Source organism: Monodelphis domestica, chromosome 2, assembly GCF_027887165.1.
Source record: "Monodelphis domestica isolate mMonDom1 chromosome 2, mMonDom1.pri, whole genome shotgun sequence".
Taxonomy (NCBI): domain Eukaryota; kingdom Metazoa; phylum Chordata; class Mammalia; order Didelphimorphia; family Didelphidae; genus Monodelphis; species Monodelphis domestica.
Window position 1 is genome coordinate 333,459,372 of NC_077228.1, and position 25,040 is coordinate 333,484,411.

General features: G+C 38.7%; 1 long non-coding RNA gene across 1 annotated transcript; it reads left to right on the forward strand.

Moving 5' to 3' along the window:
• Positions 1 to 7,057: 7,057 nt before the first annotated feature.
• Positions 7,058 to 21,212, forward strand: LOC130457413 (uncharacterized). The gene is made up of 2 exons (XR_008916605.1): positions 7,058 to 7,795; positions 20,707 to 21,212. It is a non-coding gene; the product is annotated as an uncharacterized LOC130457413 (long non-coding RNA).
• The last annotated feature ends 3,828 nt before the right edge of the window (positions 21,213 to 25,040 follow it).

Genomic DNA, 25,040 nt, shown 5'->3' on the forward strand with positions numbered 1-25,040 from the left:
ATAAAATAGAGATTATAATTGCAGTTACCCAATGAGGCTGTTACAAGGATCAAACGAGATGGTAGATAGGTAGAGATGGCTTTTTATCTATCTGAATATAAGGCCTATTTTTATATATAAGATATTTATCTAAAGCATTCTTCAGACCTTACAGCACTATATAAATATCAGCCATTTTCTTTATTATTTTCATTATTATTACTATTATTGAAGTTTTTTCTGTTTTGTCTTTGTATCTTAGTGCCTTACACATCATTTTGTGGGGAGACTAACCTTGCGATTTCACAGCTCACATACTTCTGAGCCCAGAACTTACAGGGACTCGGGGAGACTAACCTTGCGATTTCACAGCTCACATACTTCTGAGCCCAGAACTTACAGGGACTCCTGGTGATGACTGTTCTTTTACCAGTGCAAGTTGGAACCTTTTCTACCACTTACAGTCTTAGAACTGCTTTGTCCATAGGAGGTACCTGAGAAATGTAGGGACAGTCAAGTGGCACAGCAGATAGAACCTTGGAAATAATAACATGAGTTCATCTTCTGTCGCCAACACATAATAAATAAGGACTCAGCCTCTGCCTCAGATTCCTTGTTACTAAAATGGGGATAATAATAGGATCCATCTCAGAGGATTGTTGTGAGGATCAAATAACACAGATAACACACATAAAACACTTTGCAAATCTTAAAAGTGTTTCTTATAATTATAAAATTATTGCTGTTGTTGTTGGTTTGTACAAAAAACTACTAAGAAGAAAACATGACTGAATTAAAACTAAAATTCTCTGCATGCAGCTTTTTTTTTCCCCGCAAAGAGAACTTTAATACATAAAAGATGGAAACATCCATCACTTGGGTAATATAAGTGAAAGCTCTATATCAACCTCTAAAATTGAATTTACAATAGAAAGATAAATACCTCTAAAAGCCTTTACCATGTGTTTTGACAGAATCTTTTCTTCTTCAATCAATGCTTCCAGTAGAAGAGGTGGGACATGTCTTCTGGACTATAATTCTCCAGTACAACTCCCAAGATAAAATGCTCCTCTGGTTTTAGGTTTACTCAGTGCAGATGCTTGTAACAGGTTTTCTCTTTCTCCTTTCTTTCTTTCTTTCTTTCTTTCTTTCTTTCTTTCTTTCTTTCTTTCTTTCTTTCTTTCTTTCTTTCTTTCTTTCTTTCTTTCTTTCTTTCTTTCTTTCTTTCTTTCTTTCTTTCTTTCTTTCTTTCTTTCTTTCTTTCTTTCTTCCTTCTTTCTTTCCTTCTTTCCTTCTTTCCTTCTTTCCTTCTTTCTTTCTTTCTTTCTTTCTTTCTTTCTTTCTTTCTTTCTTTCTTTCTTTCTTTCTTTCTTTCTTTCTTTCTTTCTTTCTTTCTTTCTTTCTTTCTTTCTTTCTTTCTTTCTTTCTTTCTTTCTTTCTTTCTTTCTTTTTTTCTTTCTTTCCTTCCTTCCTTCCTTCTTTCCTTCTTTCCTTCTTTCTTTCTTTCTTCTTTCTTTCATTATCTCTTTCTTTCTCAAGAATCAAGATCTACCTTTCCCTCTGTGCAAACAAATAATACATATATTATTTTATAGGATGTGACATCTGTCCATATATCCTGTTACCTATATTCTTACCTCAGTGTTCTGTTTTTTAGATTATTTTATAGAAAAAGTTGTTCTCTCATTAATCATTCAGTGCTCATGGGCCCAATCATAGTGTTTTGTTTTGTCTTTTGAAAGAAATGTGTTTAATGAGCCTGCTTCAGATACCATGAATAGTAGGCAGGTCAGTAGCATATAATCCTAGAATAATTTCTCTACAATTCCTGAATTATTGGCCCCTTATGTTCAGGGAAATGCCATGTCCCTAATCACTGTTTATCCAAGGTGTGGAGAAAGTTGGGAGAGGAATTTATTTTGATTTTGGCCTTTATCACAGGAAGCTAGAATAGTTGAGAATGTCTTAGTGACTTTTTGTTTAAGGGATTTCACCCAGAATTAGAGTTCCCCTAAAATCAAAGATGGACAGATTTATGATGATGATCCCCAGCCAGGAAAGAAGTAGGGTCACTACTGTAATTGTCATCTGAAGTCTTCTAACCACAGTCACATAGCTCTGGATTTTGTTTATGTTTTCATATCCCCAGAACCTAATAGAGTAGTTGCTTCATAAATGTTTGCTGAATGAGATTTAATTGAATTATTTAAGTTTTGTGATGCCACTGCCTTCAGGTCTGTGCTTGACTTTTCGACTTCTTTCTTCCTTTCACCAGCCTCCTATTTCAAAGCTGTCAAATTCAAATGCACGCAACCAGCTCATGTTAATTTGCTTCAGCTTTAACATGTGGGTTCGGGTTTTCAAGCTCTCTTGTTTTGCTTCCTGTCAGCTCGTTTCATGTTGTGTGCCAGCGCCATCACTGAGGCTCCAGGATGAACAAGTGGCACTCAGGTAACTGGGTCTGGGAATGAGCACAGCCCAGTCTAGCCCAGTACGGAGCCTCTTATAGCTCAGGCCTAAATGCCATATAATTTGGAAATGACATGGTGATCCTAGACCATACTTATAATTTTCCCATCTTTCTTTGCATTCATCTTTAATGGCAAGCTCCCCAGGGACCATTTCCCCCCCTCCACTACACCCTGACCAAGACGGGTAGCAGAAATGATGTTAAAGGCATTATTTTCCACTTTTCAAGACTGTCTGGAAATCAGAAGAAATTGTGTTTTGAGCTTCAATTCGCGTTATTATATTTTTTGAGGCACCTAATAAATATTTATCATTGTTACCTATCACAGAAATTGGATGGGGGGATGAACATGGACAGGTTTTCCATTCTAGCCCTGGAGGGGCCGTGCAAACAAAATCTTTGAAGATACACGTTTAGCAGATGAAATGACTACAACCCCCAAACAGTGGCTGGAGCCCTTCACTGTCTCTCCCTGATTGAGAGCAACATACTGCCTTCGAGGGGAGCCATCTCCAGGGCATTCGTTCCCCAGGTACAGACTGTGGCAGACCTAGGAAATGCATAAACAGTTATATTTTCAGCAAGGAAGGACAGAAGATCTCTTTAAACCGAAATTGGATAGATGCAGGCAAAGTGACAGGTTGATGATAAGTGGAATTGGGTAGTAGTCAGGCAGACGGTAATCGAGGGGACAGCTGTCGTCCTGAAACAAATCATTTTAGCAGAGCATATATTTTAAGTTTTGATGAAAAGCTGCTTTTTCTAATGTTTTTGTCATCATTTCCAACTGTTTATTAGTCACCCCTATGCACATGGTCTTCCATTAGGTTAGTAACACTGGTTACTAACGCTTCCGTTGTTGTGGAACTGAAATAGCTTCCCTCACTTGCATGTGGAAGAGGAAGGACTCGCCAGAGAACGCTTTGCAGTCCAAGCCTGGGCTTCCCAGGAAATGCAGAGGCAGGGAAATCTCCCTTTCTCCCCATCCTGGTGGCGGGGGGATATGCTTGTTATGGGGTGGAAAATAGGAGAATGAAAAAATGCCCACTTTGACTCCTTCTACCCTTTTTGAAAGGCAACAAGGAGGAGCTGGCCCTTTGGGAAAGTCTAGGTATGGACCCCCAGCCACAGAGAGGAATGGCCGTATTCTATGGACAGGGCATTGGGGCAAGACCTTCCTGAATACTGGAAATAAAAGCAAAAGAGAGTTCCATGAATTGGGGTCAGAATTGCCATCTGGAAGGAAGATAAGCATCTCAGAGAGGCAGGGTTGAACTCTGGTTAAGGAACTGTATTTAGAGTCTTGAACAGTGGATATGAAATTGTATTTAGAGTCAGGGTTACCAGGGTTCAAATCCCACCTTGAACAATTGCTAGATCAATCCCCTTAGACAAGGCTTTTCATCTCCCATTCCCTCATCTAGAAAAGGAAGGGGTTGGATTTGATAGTTTCTGAGGTTCCTTCCAGGCATCTGGGTAACCCCATGGAGAGAAGGCTGGCTTTGGAGTCAGGAAGAATAATCTTCCTGAGTTCAAAATGAACTGGAGGAAAAAAATGTAAAACCACAACAGTGTCTTTGTCAAGAAAACTCCAAATGGGGTCATGAAGAATCAGACATGACTGGGAAAATGGCTGAACACATAAATGAAGATAGAATGTGAAAAGAAATGGTTGGGTAGGAAAACTATTTCCATTAAATAATTTTGGTATTTAAAATGCATAGGGAATTGATTGAAAGATATAATACCAATAGCTATTACCAATAAAATTAAGTGGTTAAAAATAGTATCAATTAAAAAGAAAAAGAATTTCTTATTACAAGTGGCAAATGGACAATTTGCTACCAATTACTAAGAATAAGAGAAAAATGCCAATTAAAAACAATTTTGAAATTTCATCTCACACCAGGTAAGGTTGACAAAATATAGAACAAGTCATGTGGGAAGAGCTGTTGAAAAACAGGTACAATAGTATATAGTTGGTGTGGCTGTGAAGTGATCCTACTATTGTGGTTATCATTTTGGAATTAAGAAAAAAAGATTATCCAGCATTTTCATCAAAACAATAGAACTAATAATCATAGCTGCCATTTGCAGAGTATCTTAAGGTTTATACTTAACAAAGGTTTATACACTTCACAAATATTCTCTTATTTGATCCTCCCAATAACACTGGGAAAGTAGGTACTATTATTATTTCTTCCATCATGGTGGAAAGGGTCAATGGAGTGAATCACACTAACTCCCATCTTGTGACCCAATTCTGAAGCTAGCTCAGTCACTTTTCTATTCAGTTAGGGGTCTAGTCCAAACCTGTCTCATGAGAAAATTTTATTCCATTGTTGGAACTGAGAGAAACCTTTATTGTTTTGTCTGAATCTAGCTGTATGTAGCGGGGAAGTTATACCAGCTCTTCCTGCTGTTTAGAGACCTTTAACAAAGGACCTCAGCAATGCCCACCAGAGACCTAGTCAGACCCCAAGACTGATGCAAGGAGTTTTCTCATTTACACATCTCAAGAAACCCATATATCTTAGGCCAAAACTCTCCTCCTGCTGAAAGTTGTTGTTTCTGTGTTCCTTTGATTGTCTACAGATACTTGCGGGAAATGGTGCCCTTCCTTCTTCGGATTTCTGAGAATCACACCTGTGCACTCTCCCCCTCCCAACTGGGAAGGTCCACACCTTTCCTCCAATTAGATTACTTAGTGTTGTATCATTTCCTTTTAATTAATTGGATTATTTGATTAATTGTTTTTGGTGTATAAAAGTCTTTCTCCCCTTGTATTTGGGGGTCCAGTGCCAACGCTGAGGAAGAAGAATTGGTCCCGATTTGTTGGGCATTTGGCATGCATTGCTTAATAAATCAATATGCTCAGAAGCTGGAGCCTTGTTTTCTCGGTCACTCCATCTTTCCCCTGCCATGGTTTTTTGGCGGTGTCAGTCAAGTCCAGTCAGAACTCCAACTTCCATGATAACAGAATCCCTAAAGGGCTCCCATTAATCTTTCACTTTTGTCCTCTGGAGATTGCCTCTAGTGGTCCTACTCCTGCTCTCAAGCCCTCTCTCCTTTAAGATTGTCAGTGGAAGCATTTTCATCTTTCATCTGCCATAGTGTGGCATAATGGAAAGGGATTGGGACAACCTCTGTCTCAGGGAGACATGTTAAAGGTCCACCTCTGAAATAGCTGCCTCTGACCATGGCACTCCAGGAAATTCTCTAAGACTAGTATAAGCCACTAGTTAGTGGCTTATCTGCATTGATGTAGGGAGATTCCATACATACCAGAGCTCCCCAAATTAATAAAAAATAATAGGTCTAGATAATAATGATAATGGCAATAATAATTACTGTGTCCTAAAATCCAATTGACAACATTGGTCCTATCTATAAAAATTCCTGGATCCCCCCCAAAAAAACCAGGAAAGTATCTGATCCACTTTTTCTTTCCCGCACATAGGTTAATATTTTAAATTTTGATACAACATAGGATTGTTTTTTAAAATTCTTAATTTTAGTTCAAATAGCTAGCATTTATATAGAATCTTAAGGTTTGCAAAGCATTTTCCATATGTAATCTCATTGGATCCTCACAACAATCCAGTAAGATATTTGACAGATAAAATTTAAGGTAAGAAAGATTAAAGAGGGCAGCAAGGTGGTTTATTGGATTGAATCAGGCCTAGAGATCAATTTTGGCCTCAGACACTTCCTAGGTGTGTGACCCTGGGCAAGTCACTTAACCTCTGTTGCCTAAACCTTGGTGCTTTTTTTCTTGGAACCAATTGGTATAATAGAAGGCAAGAGTTTTAAAAAGATAGCAGAGATTAAGTCTAGACCCCACGGTTTAGTGTCTGATTGGAATTTGAACCTGACTCCAGGTCTAGTACCACCTCATTGATATCACAAACACATGTTCCCCTAGCTAAGAGCCTGAGGCCTCCTTGCTCTGCAATATCCAAGGCTATCCTTATGGCCTTTTCAACTTGGAATTTCCCTTGGTAAAGTCTTTCCTCTTCCATCTGTGAATTCCTTCTGGAGCCTAGAGGCTGCCTTCATTCCCTTCCTGACCTTGTTCTTGGCCTCCATACTTTAATCTCTTCCATCTCCCAGTCTTTCACCTCCTCTACATGTGTTTTCTTTCCTCATTGTATGTACAAGTGCCTGGCACATAGTAAGCACTTAAAAAATATTTTCCTCCCTCCCTCCCTTCTTTCTCGCCTTCTTTCTCTCCTTCCTTCCTTCCTTCCTTCCTTCCTTCCTTCCTTCCTTCCTTCCTTCCTTCCTTCCTTCCTTCCTTCCTTCCTTCCTTCCTTCCTCGCTACTTCCCCTCCCCCTTCCTTCCTTCCTTCCTTCCTTCCTTCCTTCCTTCCTTCCTTCCTTCCTCGCTTACTTCCCCTCCCCTTCCTTCCTTCCTTCCTTCCTTCCTTCCTTCCTTCCTTCCTTCCTTCCTTCCTTCCTCCTTCCTTCCTTCCTTCCTTCCTTCCTTCCTTCCTTCCTTCCTTCCTTCCTTCCTTCCTTCCTCGCTTACTTCCCCTCCCCTTCCCTCCTTTCCTTCCCATCACTCACTTCCTCCCCTATGCTTTCTTTCTCTATTCAGAGGAGAGGATTTGCAGTCCTGGATTGGAGTTGTGTTGAAAGTGAGAAACTGGTAGTGATTGCATTGCTATTAGAAGGTTAGACCATCCCATGTTTGCCCAGTTATCAGCTTCTGCCCACAGTGAGCTAACCACGCTGTAAACACATTTCTTGGCCATGCTGAAGGGTGGGTGATAGAAGCAACGTGTTCTCTTGGGCCTCTTCAAAGGCCTTGGAAAATGGCAGCCTGGGATGGACTTCTTCAAAGGCCTATGTGCTGTAACAGCTTGTCCAGTGGGTGTGTCTGTGCCAGAACAGAACAAATTGTTCTAGAATAGAATGTATTTAACAGGCATTTCTCAGCACCAGGTGGAGGCTTTCCTGGACTCCAGTTCTAACATCTAAGTTGCTCATAGCTAGAGAGGATATTTGTAATTTGAGACAGAATTTTCCCATTTCCCAAAGGGCTTTCTTCTCTATAAAGTAGGACCTAAATGACTTCCCTTAAAAGACAGATGAAATAGTTACCAATTCTGTGCAAAGGAGGGACCCTGAAATGCTGGCACAGGGGGTCAGAAGTGATTGTGCTCCACGGTACAACAGAATGACAAAAAGCAGTAAAGAATTATCCACGTCAGTCTCCAAATGGCCCCAGAAGGACAGTGGACTGCAAATGGAAACTGCTCTAATAGGAACTCTGAGAGGAGAAAAAAATTTAGCTGTGTCTTCTGTATAGCAAATGTGTAAGAGGGTTTAAAGTTGAGAAAGGTGAGTCCTACTGAAGGAGATGAAAATCGGATAAGTGATGTAAGAAAGATAAAAATATTTTTCATCCAAGGATGTTATATAATATTCTAAGTTCAGAGTCATAAAGTCATATACTTATATTTGAAGTCTTCCAGTTTTTAGAAGGGAAAAGACCCAGATTTATAGACTAGATATTTAACAACCTGAGTATTTATAACCATCTAAATCCATTCATTTTGGAGGGTTGCAAATCTCTGGCTCTTTCTGAAAAAGAATCAACTCATAAAAATGTGAAAACAAAATTCATAGAACAATGGAAAGAGCACTGGAGCCAAGGGTCCTGGGTTCATATCCTACCTCTGCAGCTTACTGCTTGGACATTCTTGGGCAAGTCACAACTTCCCTGAACCCCAAATTCTTTATCTGTTAAATGAGAGTGTGGACTAGAAAGCCTCTTAAGTTATTTCTAGAACTATGATCCTTTCATTTTGAGACATTTTGAAATAGCAGAGTCCTTAGAGCCAGAAAGACCTGGCTTCAAATTTAGCTAGATGGCCTTGGATAAGTTATTTAACCTTTGGGTGACTCAGATAATTCCCTTCCCTAGGAAGTCACAGAGAAGCTGTGACCTTCACTGATGGAGGGGGACCAGGAAGGCTCTACATTCATGAAATAGAAAATCTTTCAAGTATTTATATGCAGTAGAGAAAATAAGGGAGTATGTATGACAGGTGGGTGGTGTTTATATAACATGTCTATTTAACTTATATATTAGGCAGCATGGTCCAGGGGGAAGAATTTTGGATTAGGAGCCAGAAGATCTGACTTCAAATCCTATTTACTACCTGTGCGTCCTTGGGAAAGGTCGGTCCTCTCCCTGGGACTCAATTTCCTCATCTATAAAATGGAAGGGTTAGACTACATAATATTTGTGGCCATGTCCACACCATCCTGCCTACATACCTGCCATCATTCTTTGGGATGCCTGATTTCTACTGTGAGTTTTCATTTCATCTTGCCTAGACAACGCGTCCTTTCTCAGCCATCTCCACACATACACTCCCTTCTCTTCATTCTTTTAGCTCCCCTTTATAGGCTGCTTTTCTCCATTAAAATGCATGTTAGTTCCTTGAGGACAGGAGCCATTTTATACTTATATTTTTATATCCAGCCCTTAAGACCAGTGCCTGGCACATAGCAAAGATGTAACAAATGTATTTTTCTTTCTTTGTTTCTCTCTCTCTCTCTGTCTCTTTCTACCCCCAACCTTCCTCCCATCTTTTCTCTTTCTTTCTTTCTTTCCTTTCTTTCTTTCTTTCTTTCTTTCTTTCTTTCTTTCTTTCTTTCTTTCTTTCTTTCTTTCTTCTTCTTTCTTCTTTCTTTCTTTCTTTCTTTCTTTCTTCTTTCTTTCTTTCTTTCTTTCTTTCTTTCTTTCTTTCTTTCTTTCTTTCTTTCTTTCTTTCTTTCTTTCTTTCTTTCTTTCTTTCTTCCTTCCTTCCTTCCTTTCTTTCTTTCTTTCTTTCTTTCTTTCTTTCTTTCTTTCTTTCTTTCTTTCTTTCTTTCTTTCCTTTCTTTCTTTCTTTCTTTCTTTCTTTCTTTTCTTTCTTTCTTTCTTTCTTTCTTTCTTTCTTTCTTTCTTTCTTCTTCCTTCCTTCCTTCCTTCCTTCCTTCCTTCCTTCCTTCCTTCCTTCCTTCCTTCCTTCCTTCCTTCCTTCTTTCTTTCTTTCTTTCTTTCTTTCTTTCTTTCTTTCTTTCTTTCTTTCTTTCTTTCTTTCTTTCTTTCCTTCTTTCCTTCTTTCCTTCTTTCCTTCTTTCCTTCTTTCCTTCTTTCCTTCTTTCCTTCTTTCCTTCTTTCCTTCTTTCCTTCTTTCCTTCTTTCCTTCTTTCCTTCTTTCCTTCTTTCCTTCTTTCCTTCTTTCCTTCTTTCTTTCTTTCTTTCTTTCTTTCTTTCTTTCTTTCTTTCTTTCTTTCTTTCTTTCTTTCTTTCTTTCTTTCTTTCTTTCTTTCTTTCTTTCTTTCTTTCTTTCTTTCTTTCTTTCTTTCTTTCTTTCTTTCTTTTCTTTCTTTCTTTCTCTCTGTCTCTCCTCCCCCCCTCCCTGCCTCTGAGTATGTCTCTCTCTCTCCCCTTTCCCTCCCTCTCTCCCTCCCTCCCTCCCTTCCATTTAAGATTGCAATGGTATAATTTCATTCTATCTCACTTTATCCTCCCTAACCACCCTGGAGGACAGACAGACAGGCACCATGTTACAGAACGATTTCCTTTCACTAATGACATTGTGACACAAGAAGATTCTTCAAAAACCCCAGTGGTCTTTCAGAAAGACAAACACAAGATCTATTACGGAGTTTGAATTTCTGTAATAAATCTTAAGAGTTTAAAAAGGAAAAAGAAAGAGATGATGACGCACACAGCCCTTTCCAGCGCTAAATTAGTGATCCTATTGCGTATCAGAATGGTCTGTGAAAAACTATTGATCTGAGCAAAGCTTGTGGGACTCTTGTGCCGTGGTCTGAAATATTTAGCAAATCTCCCCTTTGAAGCCCGAGCCCCCTTGGAGAGCCCTGTGTGATGCTGACATCTAGAGGTCTAAGCAGGAACAAGTTTCTGGAGCTCTGATCCCTTTGGCTGAGCCTGGGGCCATGGAGCCTTTGCCTGGTGAAAAAGGGAGACCAAAGACAGACTATAAAACCCAGAGTAGCTGCTGTGTGTCTGTTTGTCCTTAGTCACATCGAGGATTCAGGCTAGCCTACCGACCTTAGAGATATTAAATTGTTTCCATGTGGGTGCTCTCAGGGCCATTTGCTTTCTGAGAGAGCTTCCAGCTCCTGATTAAATTCCGTTTCACATCTACAAATCACCTACTATGTGCCAGGCCCCATGGGAGATTTTCTGGCGATACAAAGAGAAAAGCAAACTAGAAAAACATAAAAATGATGGCTAACATGTAAATAGAACTTTAAGGCCTAAAAAAAAGGCTTAACACATATTTCTTTTGATCCTCCATTCCCCTGGGAGGAGGGGGCTATTTTTTCAGGTGAGGAAACTAAAGAAAACAGGTTAAATGACTGATCCAGGATTCATCTTCCAGATTCCAGGCCCAGGGCCACTGAACTGCATTTACTCAGTTTTATTCACCAACAGACAGGAACCAGAAATGTATAAAGTGCTCATTACACACTGAACACTGTAAAGATTGAGAGTGGGCTCCACCTAAAATTCAGATTCCAAGTTTTCTTATGAATGGCAATTATTATTATTAATTACTAATGCAATAGGCACTTGCAAATCCTTAAAATCCAATACAAATTACTTCAAAACCTGAAGTTTAAAAACACATTTACTAGCAGATAGGCCAGAATTGACACTAGATGTAACCAGAGGCAGACCAGAAATTTAGAAGTAAATCAGAGACATACACGGACAGGAAGAGCCTAACACCAGAGCCCAAGCTGCCAGGGGGTCCCTTAAAACAGAAAATCACAAAGGAACACACAGGGGAATAAGTGAATACAAAATGATTGGCTAGGGATTAGGAGATGAGGGGCCAGCAGCGACCCCTAGGTGCCGCCTTCCTCCTTGTCTCATAGGAATTCAGAGGTGATTTAATGGCCCAGACTTTGGACAAAGTCCAAACCAGACAAAGGGGTTTTGTCAGGGACCTGGCCCTCCAGTAAACGTTGGTACACAGAGAAAAGTCAGGAACAGAAAGGGAAATAAATGCTGAATCTAGGAGTGCCTGATTTAGGTGAATTCCAGATTTGCCACTGCAGTCTGTTCAGGTTCTGGTCAAAAGGCAAAGGCTTCTGGGAGTGAGCGCAGGCTTTAAGGCCTACTCCCTATCTGTCACACGGAAGGGCTGGAGGCCTGAATTGACTAGGGAATTTTCACACACATACAAAAAAATCAATATATATTCATTAAAAACTCACTAAGGAAAAACACATATGACTAGGATGAAAGACTATAAAACACAGCTCAGGAATTGGAGGGAGAACTCTGCCAGTTCAAGTACCTGGAAAGATTTCCGACTCCCTTCTTTCCCCCAGGCCCACCTTTTTATAATTCAACCCAGAATGGGGGTACAAAGCCCCAAGTGAAGCTAAACCAAAGAAGGGTTGGGGGAAAGAGGATGAACACTTTTGTACCCCACAACTACCACATCTTGGGAACAGGTAAGAGCTTGACATTTCCCAGACTCTCACTAAATTCAGGAAAAGCTTGTGGATTTGGAATCAGAGGACTTGAGTTCAAATGAGGAGCTTGGACTAGATGGCCTCTGATTCCATTCTAGCGCTAAATCTAGGCTCCCATGATATGATGATCCAATGGTACCCACTATTATGGAGTTTGTGTTCTTTTTAGGATCGATAGCCTAAAGGATGCCTTGAAGAAGCAGATTTTGATAAAACAGGAAGAGTGGGCCCTTTTGGACAAAAAGGCATGGAGACCAAATGTTTTGCAAACATCAGTAGCTGTGACATAGAGAAATACAGTGATGATAGTGGGGGGGGGGGGTGGAACCTTGAATGGAGATAAGAAAGCACAGAGAAGGAAAAGAAGATCAAATTAGGCAGAACAGGTTTGTTCTTTTACCTAGGAAGAAACTGTAAAGCATTCTGGGGACTCAGAGATGGAAGAATTCTTGCAAAAATCTCTTGAATAGACCTGAGACTGGAAAGAATTTTTTTGAGGTCAGAGATGATTAAAGCCCTTATGAAGGCTTTTGCAAGTAAAGAGAGAAGAAAGGTTTTTAGGGACATAGTAGAAGAAAAAGACTGTCTGTTTTTACACTGTTCTCACCAAAAAGCTTTCAGGCTTTGCAGTTTCTATGTAAAAGAACACATCTGGATCAAATAGCACACAGAGATCTCTATGAGGTTCATATTCCTCAATTTGTACTTTGTGCTATTTTGGATATACTTCTGTATAATACTTCTATAGATAGAATGGGTACAAATATTAACCCCCAAATCAGATGTGTCTGAAAATTAATGATTTCTAGTCACACTCAATTTTATTTAAGTCAAAACATTTATTTTTAATTTTCATTGGTAGTAAAAATATTTTTCTATTATCAATAATTATTTTTTACATATAATACTATATATATGCATACATAATATTTATTTATTTATCCCCCCCCCTTTCAAAGGGATATCATTTTAGGAATTTAATATATGTTTGGGAGAGCGAACCAATAGAGTACCTCTGTAGATTATATTTTCAAATGAAATTTTTCAGTACTTAGGTAGGTAAAATTATTCCATTAGTTCCTGACTTTGTTTTTATTGAACATAGACTGATGAATACAGAGTTACACATTTCCCCAGTGAATCATTTCTTTAATTTTTAAATTTTTTATTACTATTTTTTTTACGTCAACTTTATTACCAAATATGTTGCTTCCCTAACCCTACCCACTGAGATATCTATCACTTGTGAAACAGGAGCCTGGCCCATAGAACTCTATTCTCAGTGCATAAAGAGCATGCTCTTCACCTAGAAGAGGCTAGGGAACTTGCTTCTGAAAAGGCATGATGAGATGTAATTCAAGGCCCCTGCTTCCTAGATTTGAATATGTGTGGACATTCTAAAACTGGCTCCAGTCTGCTACCTATTGGTGAAGAGAAAGTCTATTGATTGGCTTCCACCCTGAACTTAGGTTATATCTAAAAGGTGCTAACTTTTCCAAGTGAGATCTTGTTTTTATTATTGATGGATTGATTGATTGATTGGTTTTTTTTTCTGTTGGCTGTGTTCAAGGGAGGAGGCAAAGATCATTGGCAGCCTTTGGGAAGGAGCCCTGTTAGGGAGATGAAGGTCTGAGGCATCCCTCCCCACAGTGGTTTGCATCAGTCCTTGCCTCCTTCAGGATCACAGGAGCTCCAATGAACTGTGTCTCCTCACCACATGGTTAGAAGAAAGGAATCAGTTACAGAATGTCTGTGCCTGCTCCATCAGGAAGCAGAATCTTCCATGACACATCATCATTCCTTAGGAAAGCAGCAGATTCCTCACCCTCCCCTCGCCCCCCAGCTTCTTTTATATGGGCTGGCAGCTGGCAGAATACACTTTGCAGGCTCCATAAATAGAACTCCATTGTTCAAGCTTCCATTACATTTATGATAAAAAATGAAAGAGGAAAAAAAAAGCAACCAGCAAAAGCAACCAACATATCAACTGAATCTGATGCTATAGGTAATATTCCAGAGTCATAATATGCCTCCTCAGGAAGGAAGGGAAATCTATTTTCTCAACTCTCCTCTAGGACCAAACTTCTTGGTCAATTTAGTTGACCCAGTGCTTAAATTTTTTATTCTTTCAATTGTTATAGTCTTTGTGGTCTTGGTTTTTCTTGTTCTGTTGACTTCCTTCTTCATGGTTTATTTGTCTTCCAGTACTTTGAAATCTTTATCATTTTTTCCCCCGAGAGTACATTGTGTATTAATCTATCACAACTTACTTGGCCATCTCTCAGTCAAAAGGAATCTACTTTGTTTCTTTTTCTGTTAAAACAAAAAGGACTACTATGAACTTTCTTTGTCTTTGCCATCCTTAGGATAAATGCCTTGCATTAGGATCCCTAAATAAATTTCTTGGGTTTTTTTCTTCAATTCTTCATCTCACAATGCCTTTATTTAGCTCAGGCCCCCCTACTGATGGGCTACCTGAAAGTTATCCCAGGTTCAGAGTTAGCATCTACTCAAAATCATAGCCCAGGGGCCTCTGATGAAGGTCATTTTTATAAAAAATAAAAATTTAAAAATCATATTTAATTAGAGGACTACTAGATCAAAATCAAAGCAAAATGGCTGGAAAGAAAAATCTCCCCCTTCCCGCCCCCCCCCCCCCCCCCCCATACATTCACCAGTGGATTCTTAGGGCAAACCACCTCCCTAATTTTCTCTTGTGAGATCAGTCCCTTATTTCCTACCACTATCTCTACACACCAGAAGAGAACTCAGCGAGTTTCCAGGAAAGTTCCCTGGCTCCCCTTCTGCTTCCCCAACACATCAAGAAGAGAAGCAGCTCAGTCCCTTAAAGGAGGTGGCAGGAAACCTTGCTGTAACTCATGCAATGTGCTTGAAATCTCAGCCTCCAAAGTGTGAACTGATGAATCACAGCTGAGGGAAAGAGCCTCCTGCTGAGCCTTCTACTGGGGACACAGCCACAGCACGCTCCTTAGGGGAAAGCTTCCTACAGAGAGGAACTAACTCTGCCTCTTGCCACCCCTCTGCTGATATCTGCTGCCCCTCTTGCTGCGAGTGATTAGAAGCGGCAGACAGAATCAGTTCTTTCTTGTGTTATTTCAAAACCTCCCATACTCAGAAAGCATCCTCAACAGTAGGGGTTGCTGAAATGCCTCCCATCCCCCACACAGGGCCCCCTGAGTCTTGCTGTCCATGAAGCCTCTCTGGTCTCTCAAAGCATTATGGGAGATGTAGTCCAGAGAAAACACAGAGCTTGTGTCTATCTGACAAGAGTTGTTCCTTAGAACTGAAGATGGTTCTTACAATTAAACAGTGTACATTTCAGGGAGTTGGTTCTACCAAGCCACCAACACTGTCCAAAATTTTTTTGTATAGATAGGTGAACTATAGTAATTGACTTAGGACTTGGGAGACCAAGTTTGGATAAATTTAGAGCTTTGGGGAATAACTGTTGAAACTTGGGCTGAAGATGTCCAGATTTCCTCAAATAACTTTGTTTTCCTTATTTAAAAAAAGTTATTAAAATTGAGATGAAATCACACTGCCATCTTTGTGGAAGCCAATATGTGTTTCTTCCCTCTCTTCCCCAAATCACCTTACATCATTTAAAATATCGTTCTCTGAACAAAAAAACTCAATATGCAGAAGAAGTTGAAATTGGCAGCAGATTTATTTAATTCTCTGCCTGGGTGCCAATTCCTAAACTTGAGTTTCTTTGCCTTAAGGGAGAACTTCAACATAAGCCATTCATTCATTAAAAATAATTTGGCTTTTTTCCCTCTCCCCATGTTAAATGCCAGTTAGTCATCTTTAAAAAGCTGGAGTTGAATAACAAGGAGTTAGTAGTGAAAAGCTGGGGAAGGGAGCCCAGATGACTAATGCCTGTGAGTCTTTCAGACTTGAAACAGTGGATATTGAAAGGAAAAGGAAATATTTTTTTAAAAAGGCATTGGCATATAAATGGAAGAATCTGGTAATTTATTGGGCATGTCAATGAGCCAACTCAAGTCAACACACATTTATTAATCTCTTACTTAGCTTACTTAGCCAGGCATTATGCTAAACTTCTGTGAATATAAATACAAATAGAGAGACAATATCAGCCCCCATGGAGCTTATAATGGAGAAAGACAATAAATGAAAAGAAATCCAAGTGGGAATGAAGGTACAGGACTTGAGTGGGACATGGAAGAGAAAATCTGGTGAGTTACAAGTATAGTCTGGAGAAGAATGAAGATGTGGTTGGCCAAGACAGTCTCCTCTTTAAATTGGGAGGGGGGGGGGACCAGCCAATCTGCTGTAGAGGCTCCAGGGGTAGAATGAAAAGTCCACAGTGAGATGTAGTCCAGAGGTGGTTTGAACTTCAATAGTAAAGAGAAAGGCCTTTGGAGATGAGTCAGTTGTGCAGGTCCTAGAGGAAAGATGAAGAGGAAATAAAAGATAATTCCAAGGTATCATGCTTGAGTTCCTAGAGGAAATGGTGATGCCATTAATGGAAATTGAGAAATTAGGAGGAAGAAGAAGTTTGGGTATAGAGATGAGTTTACTTTTGGAAATATAAAGTTGAATTCAAAATTCATTCATTAAAAGTGTCTGCTATGTGCCAAGACACATATTTGTTGGAAATATAAACATGACAAATTGCACTGTCCTCAAGGAAGGGGATAGTCTATTAAATTATAAATAATGCATATAATAATAATTTAATAAATCTTTTTTCATTCATTCTTTTATGGAGAAGTTTAACTAATCCAACTATTCCAGAGAGCATTGTGAAAATATGTCCAAAAAGGTATAAAATTGTGCCCAGCAGTATCACTAATAGATCTGTATTCCATAGAGATCTAAAAAAAAGAGAGAAAAGAATTAATTTGTACAATAATATTTATAGAGCTCTTTTTGTGGTGAGAAAGAATTAGAAACTAAGGGAATGCCATCAACTGAGGAATAGCTGGAAAAGTTGTGGTACATGAGTGTAATGGAATATTATTGTGCTGTAAGAAATAATGATTAGGAAGATTTCAGAAAAACCTGGAAAGACCTGCATGAACTCATGTAGAGTAAAGAGAGCAGAACCAGGACATTATACACAACAAAAGCAATAATGTACAATGAACAACACTGAATGACAGCTATCTCAGCAGAACAGTTCTCTAAGACAATCCCAAAGGGCTTACTATGCAAAATGCTATCCATTTCCAGAGAAAGAACTGATGGAATCTGAATGCAAACTGAAGCCGACCATTCTTCACTTTATTTTTATCATGTTTTCTTTTAATGTCTTCCTCCACAACATAATTAATATGGAAATATGTTTTAGATGATAGCACATATGTAACCAATAGCGAATTGCTTACTGCTTCAGGAAACTAGGAAGGAAAAGGAGGAGGAGAATATGGAACTTAGAATGTTAGAAAATGAATGCTAAAAATTGATTTCACATGTAAGTGGGAGTAAAAAAAAAAACATTGCTGGAATTGTGCAAAAAAAATTGATAGAATTTATTTTTAAAAATGAATTAATGTCACCCTGCCTTTTGAAGACCAGGAGTTTGATGTCTTAATTAGTTAATACCTTGAGGGAAATCTTTCTTATGAAAAATCCCTTAATTACCTGAAAATTCTGGGATTTACTGTTTTGCCTGATTACTAGGCTAATAGTTATTTATTAGCCTAATAACCTTTTCCTCTTCACATTCCCATATTCCCAATGACATTTTTTATTGTTATTGGTGTTGTTTATATTTTGTGATTATATCTTTTTGTTAGTAAGAAAGGTCAGTTATCTTAACTTTGTAACAAAGTTGATATATGCTGGGAAGAACAGTGGGCCTTCTCTAGGAATTTTGACTGACAGAACTGTGGAGACAGTAAAAAACAAACCCTCTCGTTTATTAAGGTTATAAGGATTAAAAGGCTTAACAGAAAGGTAAAAGCAGGAAAGATTCCTAAAAAACTAATGGGTTACTACCTCCAACCACCCAAACTCAAGGTCCCTCACATGACCTTCTGTACGGTAAAAAACAGACCTGCTCTGTCTCCTTATTACTAACTTACCCAATTTCTAACTGTCTAAACCTATTTCTAATTATTATTATTATATATTATTCAGAACTGCCTCCTTGTAGTTGTTCAGTTAGGTTTTCAACGTCTAGCCAGTCAAGGTTTTGTGCTCAAAGAAATAATGAACTGAAGTAATTCTATGCGAACTCCAGGAATAGATGCAGAGTGAGAGGAGCAGAGGCAGGAGAACATTGTACACAGAGACTGATACACTGTGGCACAATTTAACATAATTTACTTCTCTACTAGCAGCAATGCAATGACCCAGGACAATTCTGAGGGACTTATGAGAAAGAATGCTATTCACATCCATCTAAAAGGCTACTCCCACAGTTCTTTCTCTGGGCTGCTCAACTGTAACCACAGAGGAGCAAAAAACAGATTTTCTTCTCTTAATTGCAGATCCTCCCTTCACAGGTCTTCCCAAAACATCCACCTTCCTCCTCTTTCCACAACTGTCACTTTGGTTCAAGGAATTTCTGTGAGACAAAGTTTAGCCACTTCTCTGGGCAGGGAAGACCAGCAGAGAGAGAGCAAAGCAGCCTCCAGGACCTTGCTTAGCTCCAGAGACAGAATGACAATTGGTCTTAACAGAATTTCCAACTCCCCTCACAGAATTCCCAAGTCAGATCTTAGCTCAAGTTTCCATCCATCTCAGGGCAGGCAGTTTATCAACCTGCAGGACTCAAAACTCTTGTCACTTACTTACCAAAACCCCAACTCTTATTTTACCCCTAATAATTCCCCCTTGTGATGATAATTGGAGCTATAATCTCCCCAATTTAGATCAAACTATACTTATGCAATGACTAATTTTATTTCTAAACTTATGCTACTATTCCCCACAAAAAGACAACAATCTTTATCTAAAGTTTATCTTACTCTATCACTATGCTATCACTATTCTAAGCTAAACTATACTAATGGTAAAAAAAGAATTTCTAGAAACAGGAAAAAGAAATCAAGGAAAGTACTTACAAACATACAAGTACAAACATTACAATTACAAAAATCCAAAATGCAAACATTTGCAACAATTTAGTAACTTACGCATTTTACCTTAGGAATTCTGAGACCTAGGAGTTGGAAATTCTGTTAAGACCAACTGTATGGCAGCTTCATATGAATGTGTGATATGTTGTCTTCTCTTGAAGACATCCACTACAGAAATGAATGAAAGCTATCTTGACACTAATCCTTAATTGTCAAATAGCTCATAAGTTCATATTATGAATAATTATGATCATAATAACCATTTGACCCTCCCAGAAGCTATAAATTTGACTCTTGAAGACAAGGAGTAATTTTGCAATATGATAGATTTACAGTTAACAAGATCAATGGGTCCAACCCCTTAATTATACAGATAATGAAACTGAAACTGGGAGAAATTGAAGGTCACACAACTAATAAACATCTGAGATGGTACTGGAAGTTCAAGTCTTCCTGACCAGAAGTCCAGTGGTTTACCCACTATATCACACTGACTTATTTTTTGCCTTTTCCTTCCTAGAGTTTAACACAATACCTGGTCCATAGGAGATTCTCAACAAATGTTTGTTGATTGATTGATAAAGACTCCCCCTATAATGCAGTAGGACAAAGAACTTTGAGTGGGGTAGAAGAGGATTTCCAGGTTGCTGAGGAGTAGAGCAAAAGGTTTAGAAGGAACTTGAAAATGGAGAGTGATGAGGATATTGGGAAATAGGGAAAGGACTAAAGTATGGCCAAGCAACCAGCTGCAGAGACTGACTCTTTTCTGGGACAGTCTTTGGTAGGGCTAAAGGAAAATAAGGCAGAAAAAAAGGAATAATTTAACTTCTCTTCTGTCTGGTACAGTAAAAAAGGGCTTGACTTTGGAATCAGAGGACCTAGATTTGAATTCCAGCTCACCACTCATAACCTGTGAGACCTTGGACAAAGCATATAACCTCTCTGAGCCTTCTTTGCTAAAAGGAACAGATTGGATTAGGTGACCTGTAAGGTATCTTCTAGCCCTCAATCTGATCTTATGATAGTACTAAATAATGAATCATATTCTCTACAGCTTTAGGACTTGCAAAGCACTTTCAGCCCCACAATCTAACATGACACAGGTATAGGCATTATCATGACCATTTTACAAATGAGGGAACTGGGCAGTAGGGCAATATGACTTCTCTAGATTATCCCAACTACTGTGGCAGATCAAGGATTCCTTCCCAGATGCTCTGATTCTGAATCCAAAATTCTCCCTACAATGTCCAATTACTTAGCTGTACTCAAATAACAGATATTCATAGAATCCTACAGTTTGAAAAGACATTAATTTGTTTTCAGTGAGTCAGAAGCATTTTTAAGGATGCAAACACATGTATATCTCCATTGCCCTTTGGGTGACATGAGTTTTGATTTTTTGGAAATCGTAGTATTCCATAATTCATCTAGAATAACCAGATGAATAATGATATTATAAAGACGGTTTTTAGTTGTATGGAGAAGCGAAAGTTGTCAAAAATACAGTATCTCAAATATAATCCAGCTCATGCTTTTCCTCCTATTTAATTCAGCACCTAGCTCATTTCCACATGCAGTGTCTGACTGTCTATTCAATAGTATATCTTAGCCCAGACAATAAACATTCTTCTTATTATTATTTCACTGACCTCTCTTGAATAGTTGTGGATCTAATTTATTCAGTGTTCCTGGGTTGGATTGGATCAGCACAATGGCATCTGCAAACAGAGGCATCTGAAGGCCATCACCATCCATGAAGAAGAACATAAGAGAACTTGGACTTGAAAAATTTACCTGCAAGTAGGAAAGACTGTTTAGGAATGTACATGTCTCTGTTTTGTGCCATGCTTGTTTTCAATAATTAGAGCAGAAATACTTAACCTGGAGTCCACAGAGCTCCCAAAGAACTCATGGGTTGTTTCAAGGGGCCTCAATTAATGAGGAAAATAAGTTTATATCTTTATTTTCACCAACCTTTGGTTTCTTTATGATGTTATGTATTTTATTTTATGTATTTAACAAAATTTTTCTGAGAAAGAGTAATTAGGCCTCCAGAGACTCCCAAAGGGGTCCACAACACACCAAAAAATTAAGAACCTTTGAATGAGAGGATTAATGAACAAAATTCTTTGTTGTCACATCTATTAAAGAGTCTTATGTTATTTTAACATTCATTGAAGACATTTTGTTGGAGGAGAGCCACTAAGCCTAAATTATGTTGTATCAATTGAATAAAATGCATTTTTTAGAAAAAAGAAAACAAAATAATTTTTAGAAAAAAGAAAACACACATAAAAACCCCTCAAAAACCCCACTGAAAAACAGATTTGTCATTCACTATCCTAACAATCACCCAATGACATAGTGTAAAGATTAAAATTAATATCTGATACTTCAAGTATTATTTTAATACTATTTATTAAAATCAACTTAGAGCAAAGGGGAAGTAAAGCCAGAGGGGAAAAAACCCAAAAACACTCCCTTCCTCCACACTGGACCAAACCAGAGAGAGCTCATTGGTCCAAACCAAAACTAAAATCTCAATCAATACCATGATGCACGATAGGAAAAGGAAAAGGGTATTGTGGGAAATGTAGTCTCTAGGGTTCAAGATTCTAAATCAATACCTTTCCCCTCTGTGATCCTTTGAGAGACCAGTCTCCCCAATGGATCATGACAACATAACTAACTTATAACTTGATCTAAAGGGACATTACAATAATTTGGGGATAAGAGGAAAATAAAAAAGAAAACGAACAAAACCAAAAATAGGTGCATTTACCAAAAGTCAATTAGGGGGAAGTCCCCTTTGGCATAAGAGTGTACATTAAAAAAAAAAGCTTTTCAACCAGCTCAAAGTTCAAATTCACCATATCTCAAAGTTCAATCAGGATTTTCTGGTGCAGTGTGTGGTCTCTGCAGGCAACTTCACAGCACCTTCTAGATTCTGGGAAGAAGTCTCTTGTTCTAAATTAGGCTCAAATTCAATTCAAAGTTCACAAAAATAACATAGTCCCCCCCACCCCCCAAAGTAATTAACATGACCTTGGGAAAAAAAGAAAAAAATCTTAACAAGCCTTCTTTGTGAAAAAATGTAAGAAGCAGCTCAAACTGGAGTTTATTTAGAATGCCTTAGAGGGTGTACTACACTCTTGGTGGTTAATATAATTCAGTATTTTGTTTAAAAATCCTTCCCTCCCCTCTAAGAATCAATACTGTATACTGGTTCCAAGGCAGAATAGTGGTAAGGGCTAGACAATGAGAGTCAAGTGGCTTGCCTAGGATCACACAGACAGGATGTGTCTGAGGTCACATTTGAGCCCAACACCTCTCATCTCTAGGTTGTCTCTCAGTCCACCCAGCTCTCCCCCTGCCCTTTGTACTTCAATCTTAATTGAATTGAATCAAGTTTCTAAAATACCTAATCATAGTTTGTAAAGTTTTCTGTCTTCCATATGCAAAGAATACCTTGAAAAGGCAACAATGAAGTCATAACTTAAACAATAATATCCAGTCTTCTGATCACAGTCCAGTCCAAACCATTTTATTTTCTGTTTTCTTAGAACAACAGTGCTTTAAAAACACAAAATTGTTTCTCCTGTTAACAAAATTGATTCCCTGGTTCAGAGGATGCCCTTCTCTCAAAGCCAACATTGCTTTAGGGGCTATACAAGGCAAGGGGTCTCCAGCATGGGGCTTGAGGTGGAAGTGAAACCCTTTGCAAAGTTTTGCAAAGGTGAGTTGATTGGGATTGTGTTGAAGACAAGATCAAATTTTGTCTCATCATAGAGACGCCCTGGGAACTGTTCTATAGGAAACCTCCTTAGGAACCTTCAATACTTATGTGGCACTAATATGAGTTGTACATGACGTTCAATCTCTGTGATGGAGAACCTTTGACATGTGTGTCAGCACTGACATGCATAGCCATTTACAATGACACAAGAGCCATCTGGGGAGCCGTGTGCCCGCAGCCATGGCCATGCCCAGCCCAGCCCAGCCTGGCCTGGGGCGGTGGAGGGCTGATCCACACACTGGCCATGGGGACTGGGGGGGGGGGTTTGGGGGTGGGCGAGGTGGGTGGCACGTGCCAGGCAGCTAGGGCACGGGGGTTCCTATGGGGGCAGAGAAGAAGAGCAAGGGTGTATGGAAGGAGCAGGGTGGCAGCTGCTGTCACAGTGGCCCTCCCCTCTTCCCTCCCCCAGCCAGCTGGGGAGGGGCAGGGAGGGATGGGGCCAACAGAAGACTGGGCAGGGCTCTAGCCCATGTACAACAGAAGAGGGCCTGGAACCTATTAACAGACACTTTTAGCACCCTGAAAAATATAGCAATGGCTTTACTCACAATTTTTCCCTCTATGTACTTTTGTGAGACCTTATTCTCAGCATTAAATAATATCAAAACCAACAGAAAAAAAAAGAGTGACAGATGAAGTTAGTAGCGCTTTCTTGGGTTTGAAGGGTACAAAGTACCAACCTTTAATTGAAGATTTAGCAAATGAAATTCAGCAACAAAAAAGTCACTAATAGTCAAATTAGTTAAAGAATTCCTCCTCCTCCTCACTTATCTTAGTTCACGGCACCCTACACAAGTTAAATAATATCAAGACCAACAAAAGAAATGACTGACAGATGAACAAAGAAGTCACTAAACAGGTGACTTAAATAATTAGTTTTTGGTTTATTAAATACAGTTATATATTGCAATTGTACATTTTTGTTATTTAAACTATAAATATTGCTAAATTATGATTTTTTTTTTCTTGAAGTGACAAACCACTTAAGTTATGCTCAGTTTTTTGGTGAATTTTGATGCACCAAACTCAAAAGGTTGCCCAGCACTGTCCTTTCTAGTGCTTAGTTTATGTACAGTGGGGTTATTGTTGACAACTGCAGTACTTAAGATTGTAAGAGATTTTGGTTTGGTTAGAAATAGTTTACTATATAAATACATAAAAATACATTTATATATACATATATGAAGTACATATGTGTGTGTAAAAGTATATTTCACTGTATCATGATCAATGTTTTCTTTAAATTCCATATACAGCATGTTCTTTCTCCAGCATGAAATACTAATTTTGGTGTAACTGCCTTCATTTTTTTCTTGTTTCCAATTTTGAAGCTCACATTTCTCTCATCATAATCCAGTTTTATGTAAGCGAGAGAGATGCACTTAATGAGCGGAAATCAACATTATCCAAAGTATGCTTTCTTTTCCATTTGATTTTATACTCCCTGGACTTATCCCAATTTCAAACAGACTGATCTGCTGAATGAAAAAAAAATGTTTTATACATTGCATGCTAATTAAGGTTCAGGAAGCATGAGCATTCTCAGCAGATGTGTCAACATATACCTTTATTTGGACATTTCCACTCTTGTAAAATTTATGAGATGAGAGATAAGGTATTTTGTATTATTAAACTATTGTACTAGAATATTTGGTTATAGTTTCTTTTTCTATTTATCTCTGGAGTTTGGTGCATATTGAACAAATTTCATTATTTTTCAGCTTAGTGGCCAAAAATTTATATATATTTCACATATATTTCAATTTTGTTAGCTACTGGGGGGGGGGCATAAATAATTTCACTCAACCTAGTAATTTTCCTCTTCTTTCAAAACCAAGTTTTTTTTTTTTTAAACATTGTTTTATTTGGTCATTTCCAAACATTATTCATTGGAAACAAAGATCATTTTCTTTTCTTCCCTCCCCCTGCCCCCACCTCTCCTGTAGTTGACGTGCAGTTTCACTGAGTATCACATGTGTTCTTGCTCTGAACCCATTTCCATGTTGTTGGTATTTGCATTAGAGTGTTCATTTAGAGTCTCTCCTCAGTCATATCCACTCCACCCCTGTAGTCAAGCAGTTGCTTTTCATCGGTGTTTTTCTCCCACAGTTTATCCTCTGCTTGTGGATAGTGTTTTTTAGATCCCTGCAGATTGTTCAGGGACACTGCATTGACACCAATGGAGAAGTCCATTACCTTC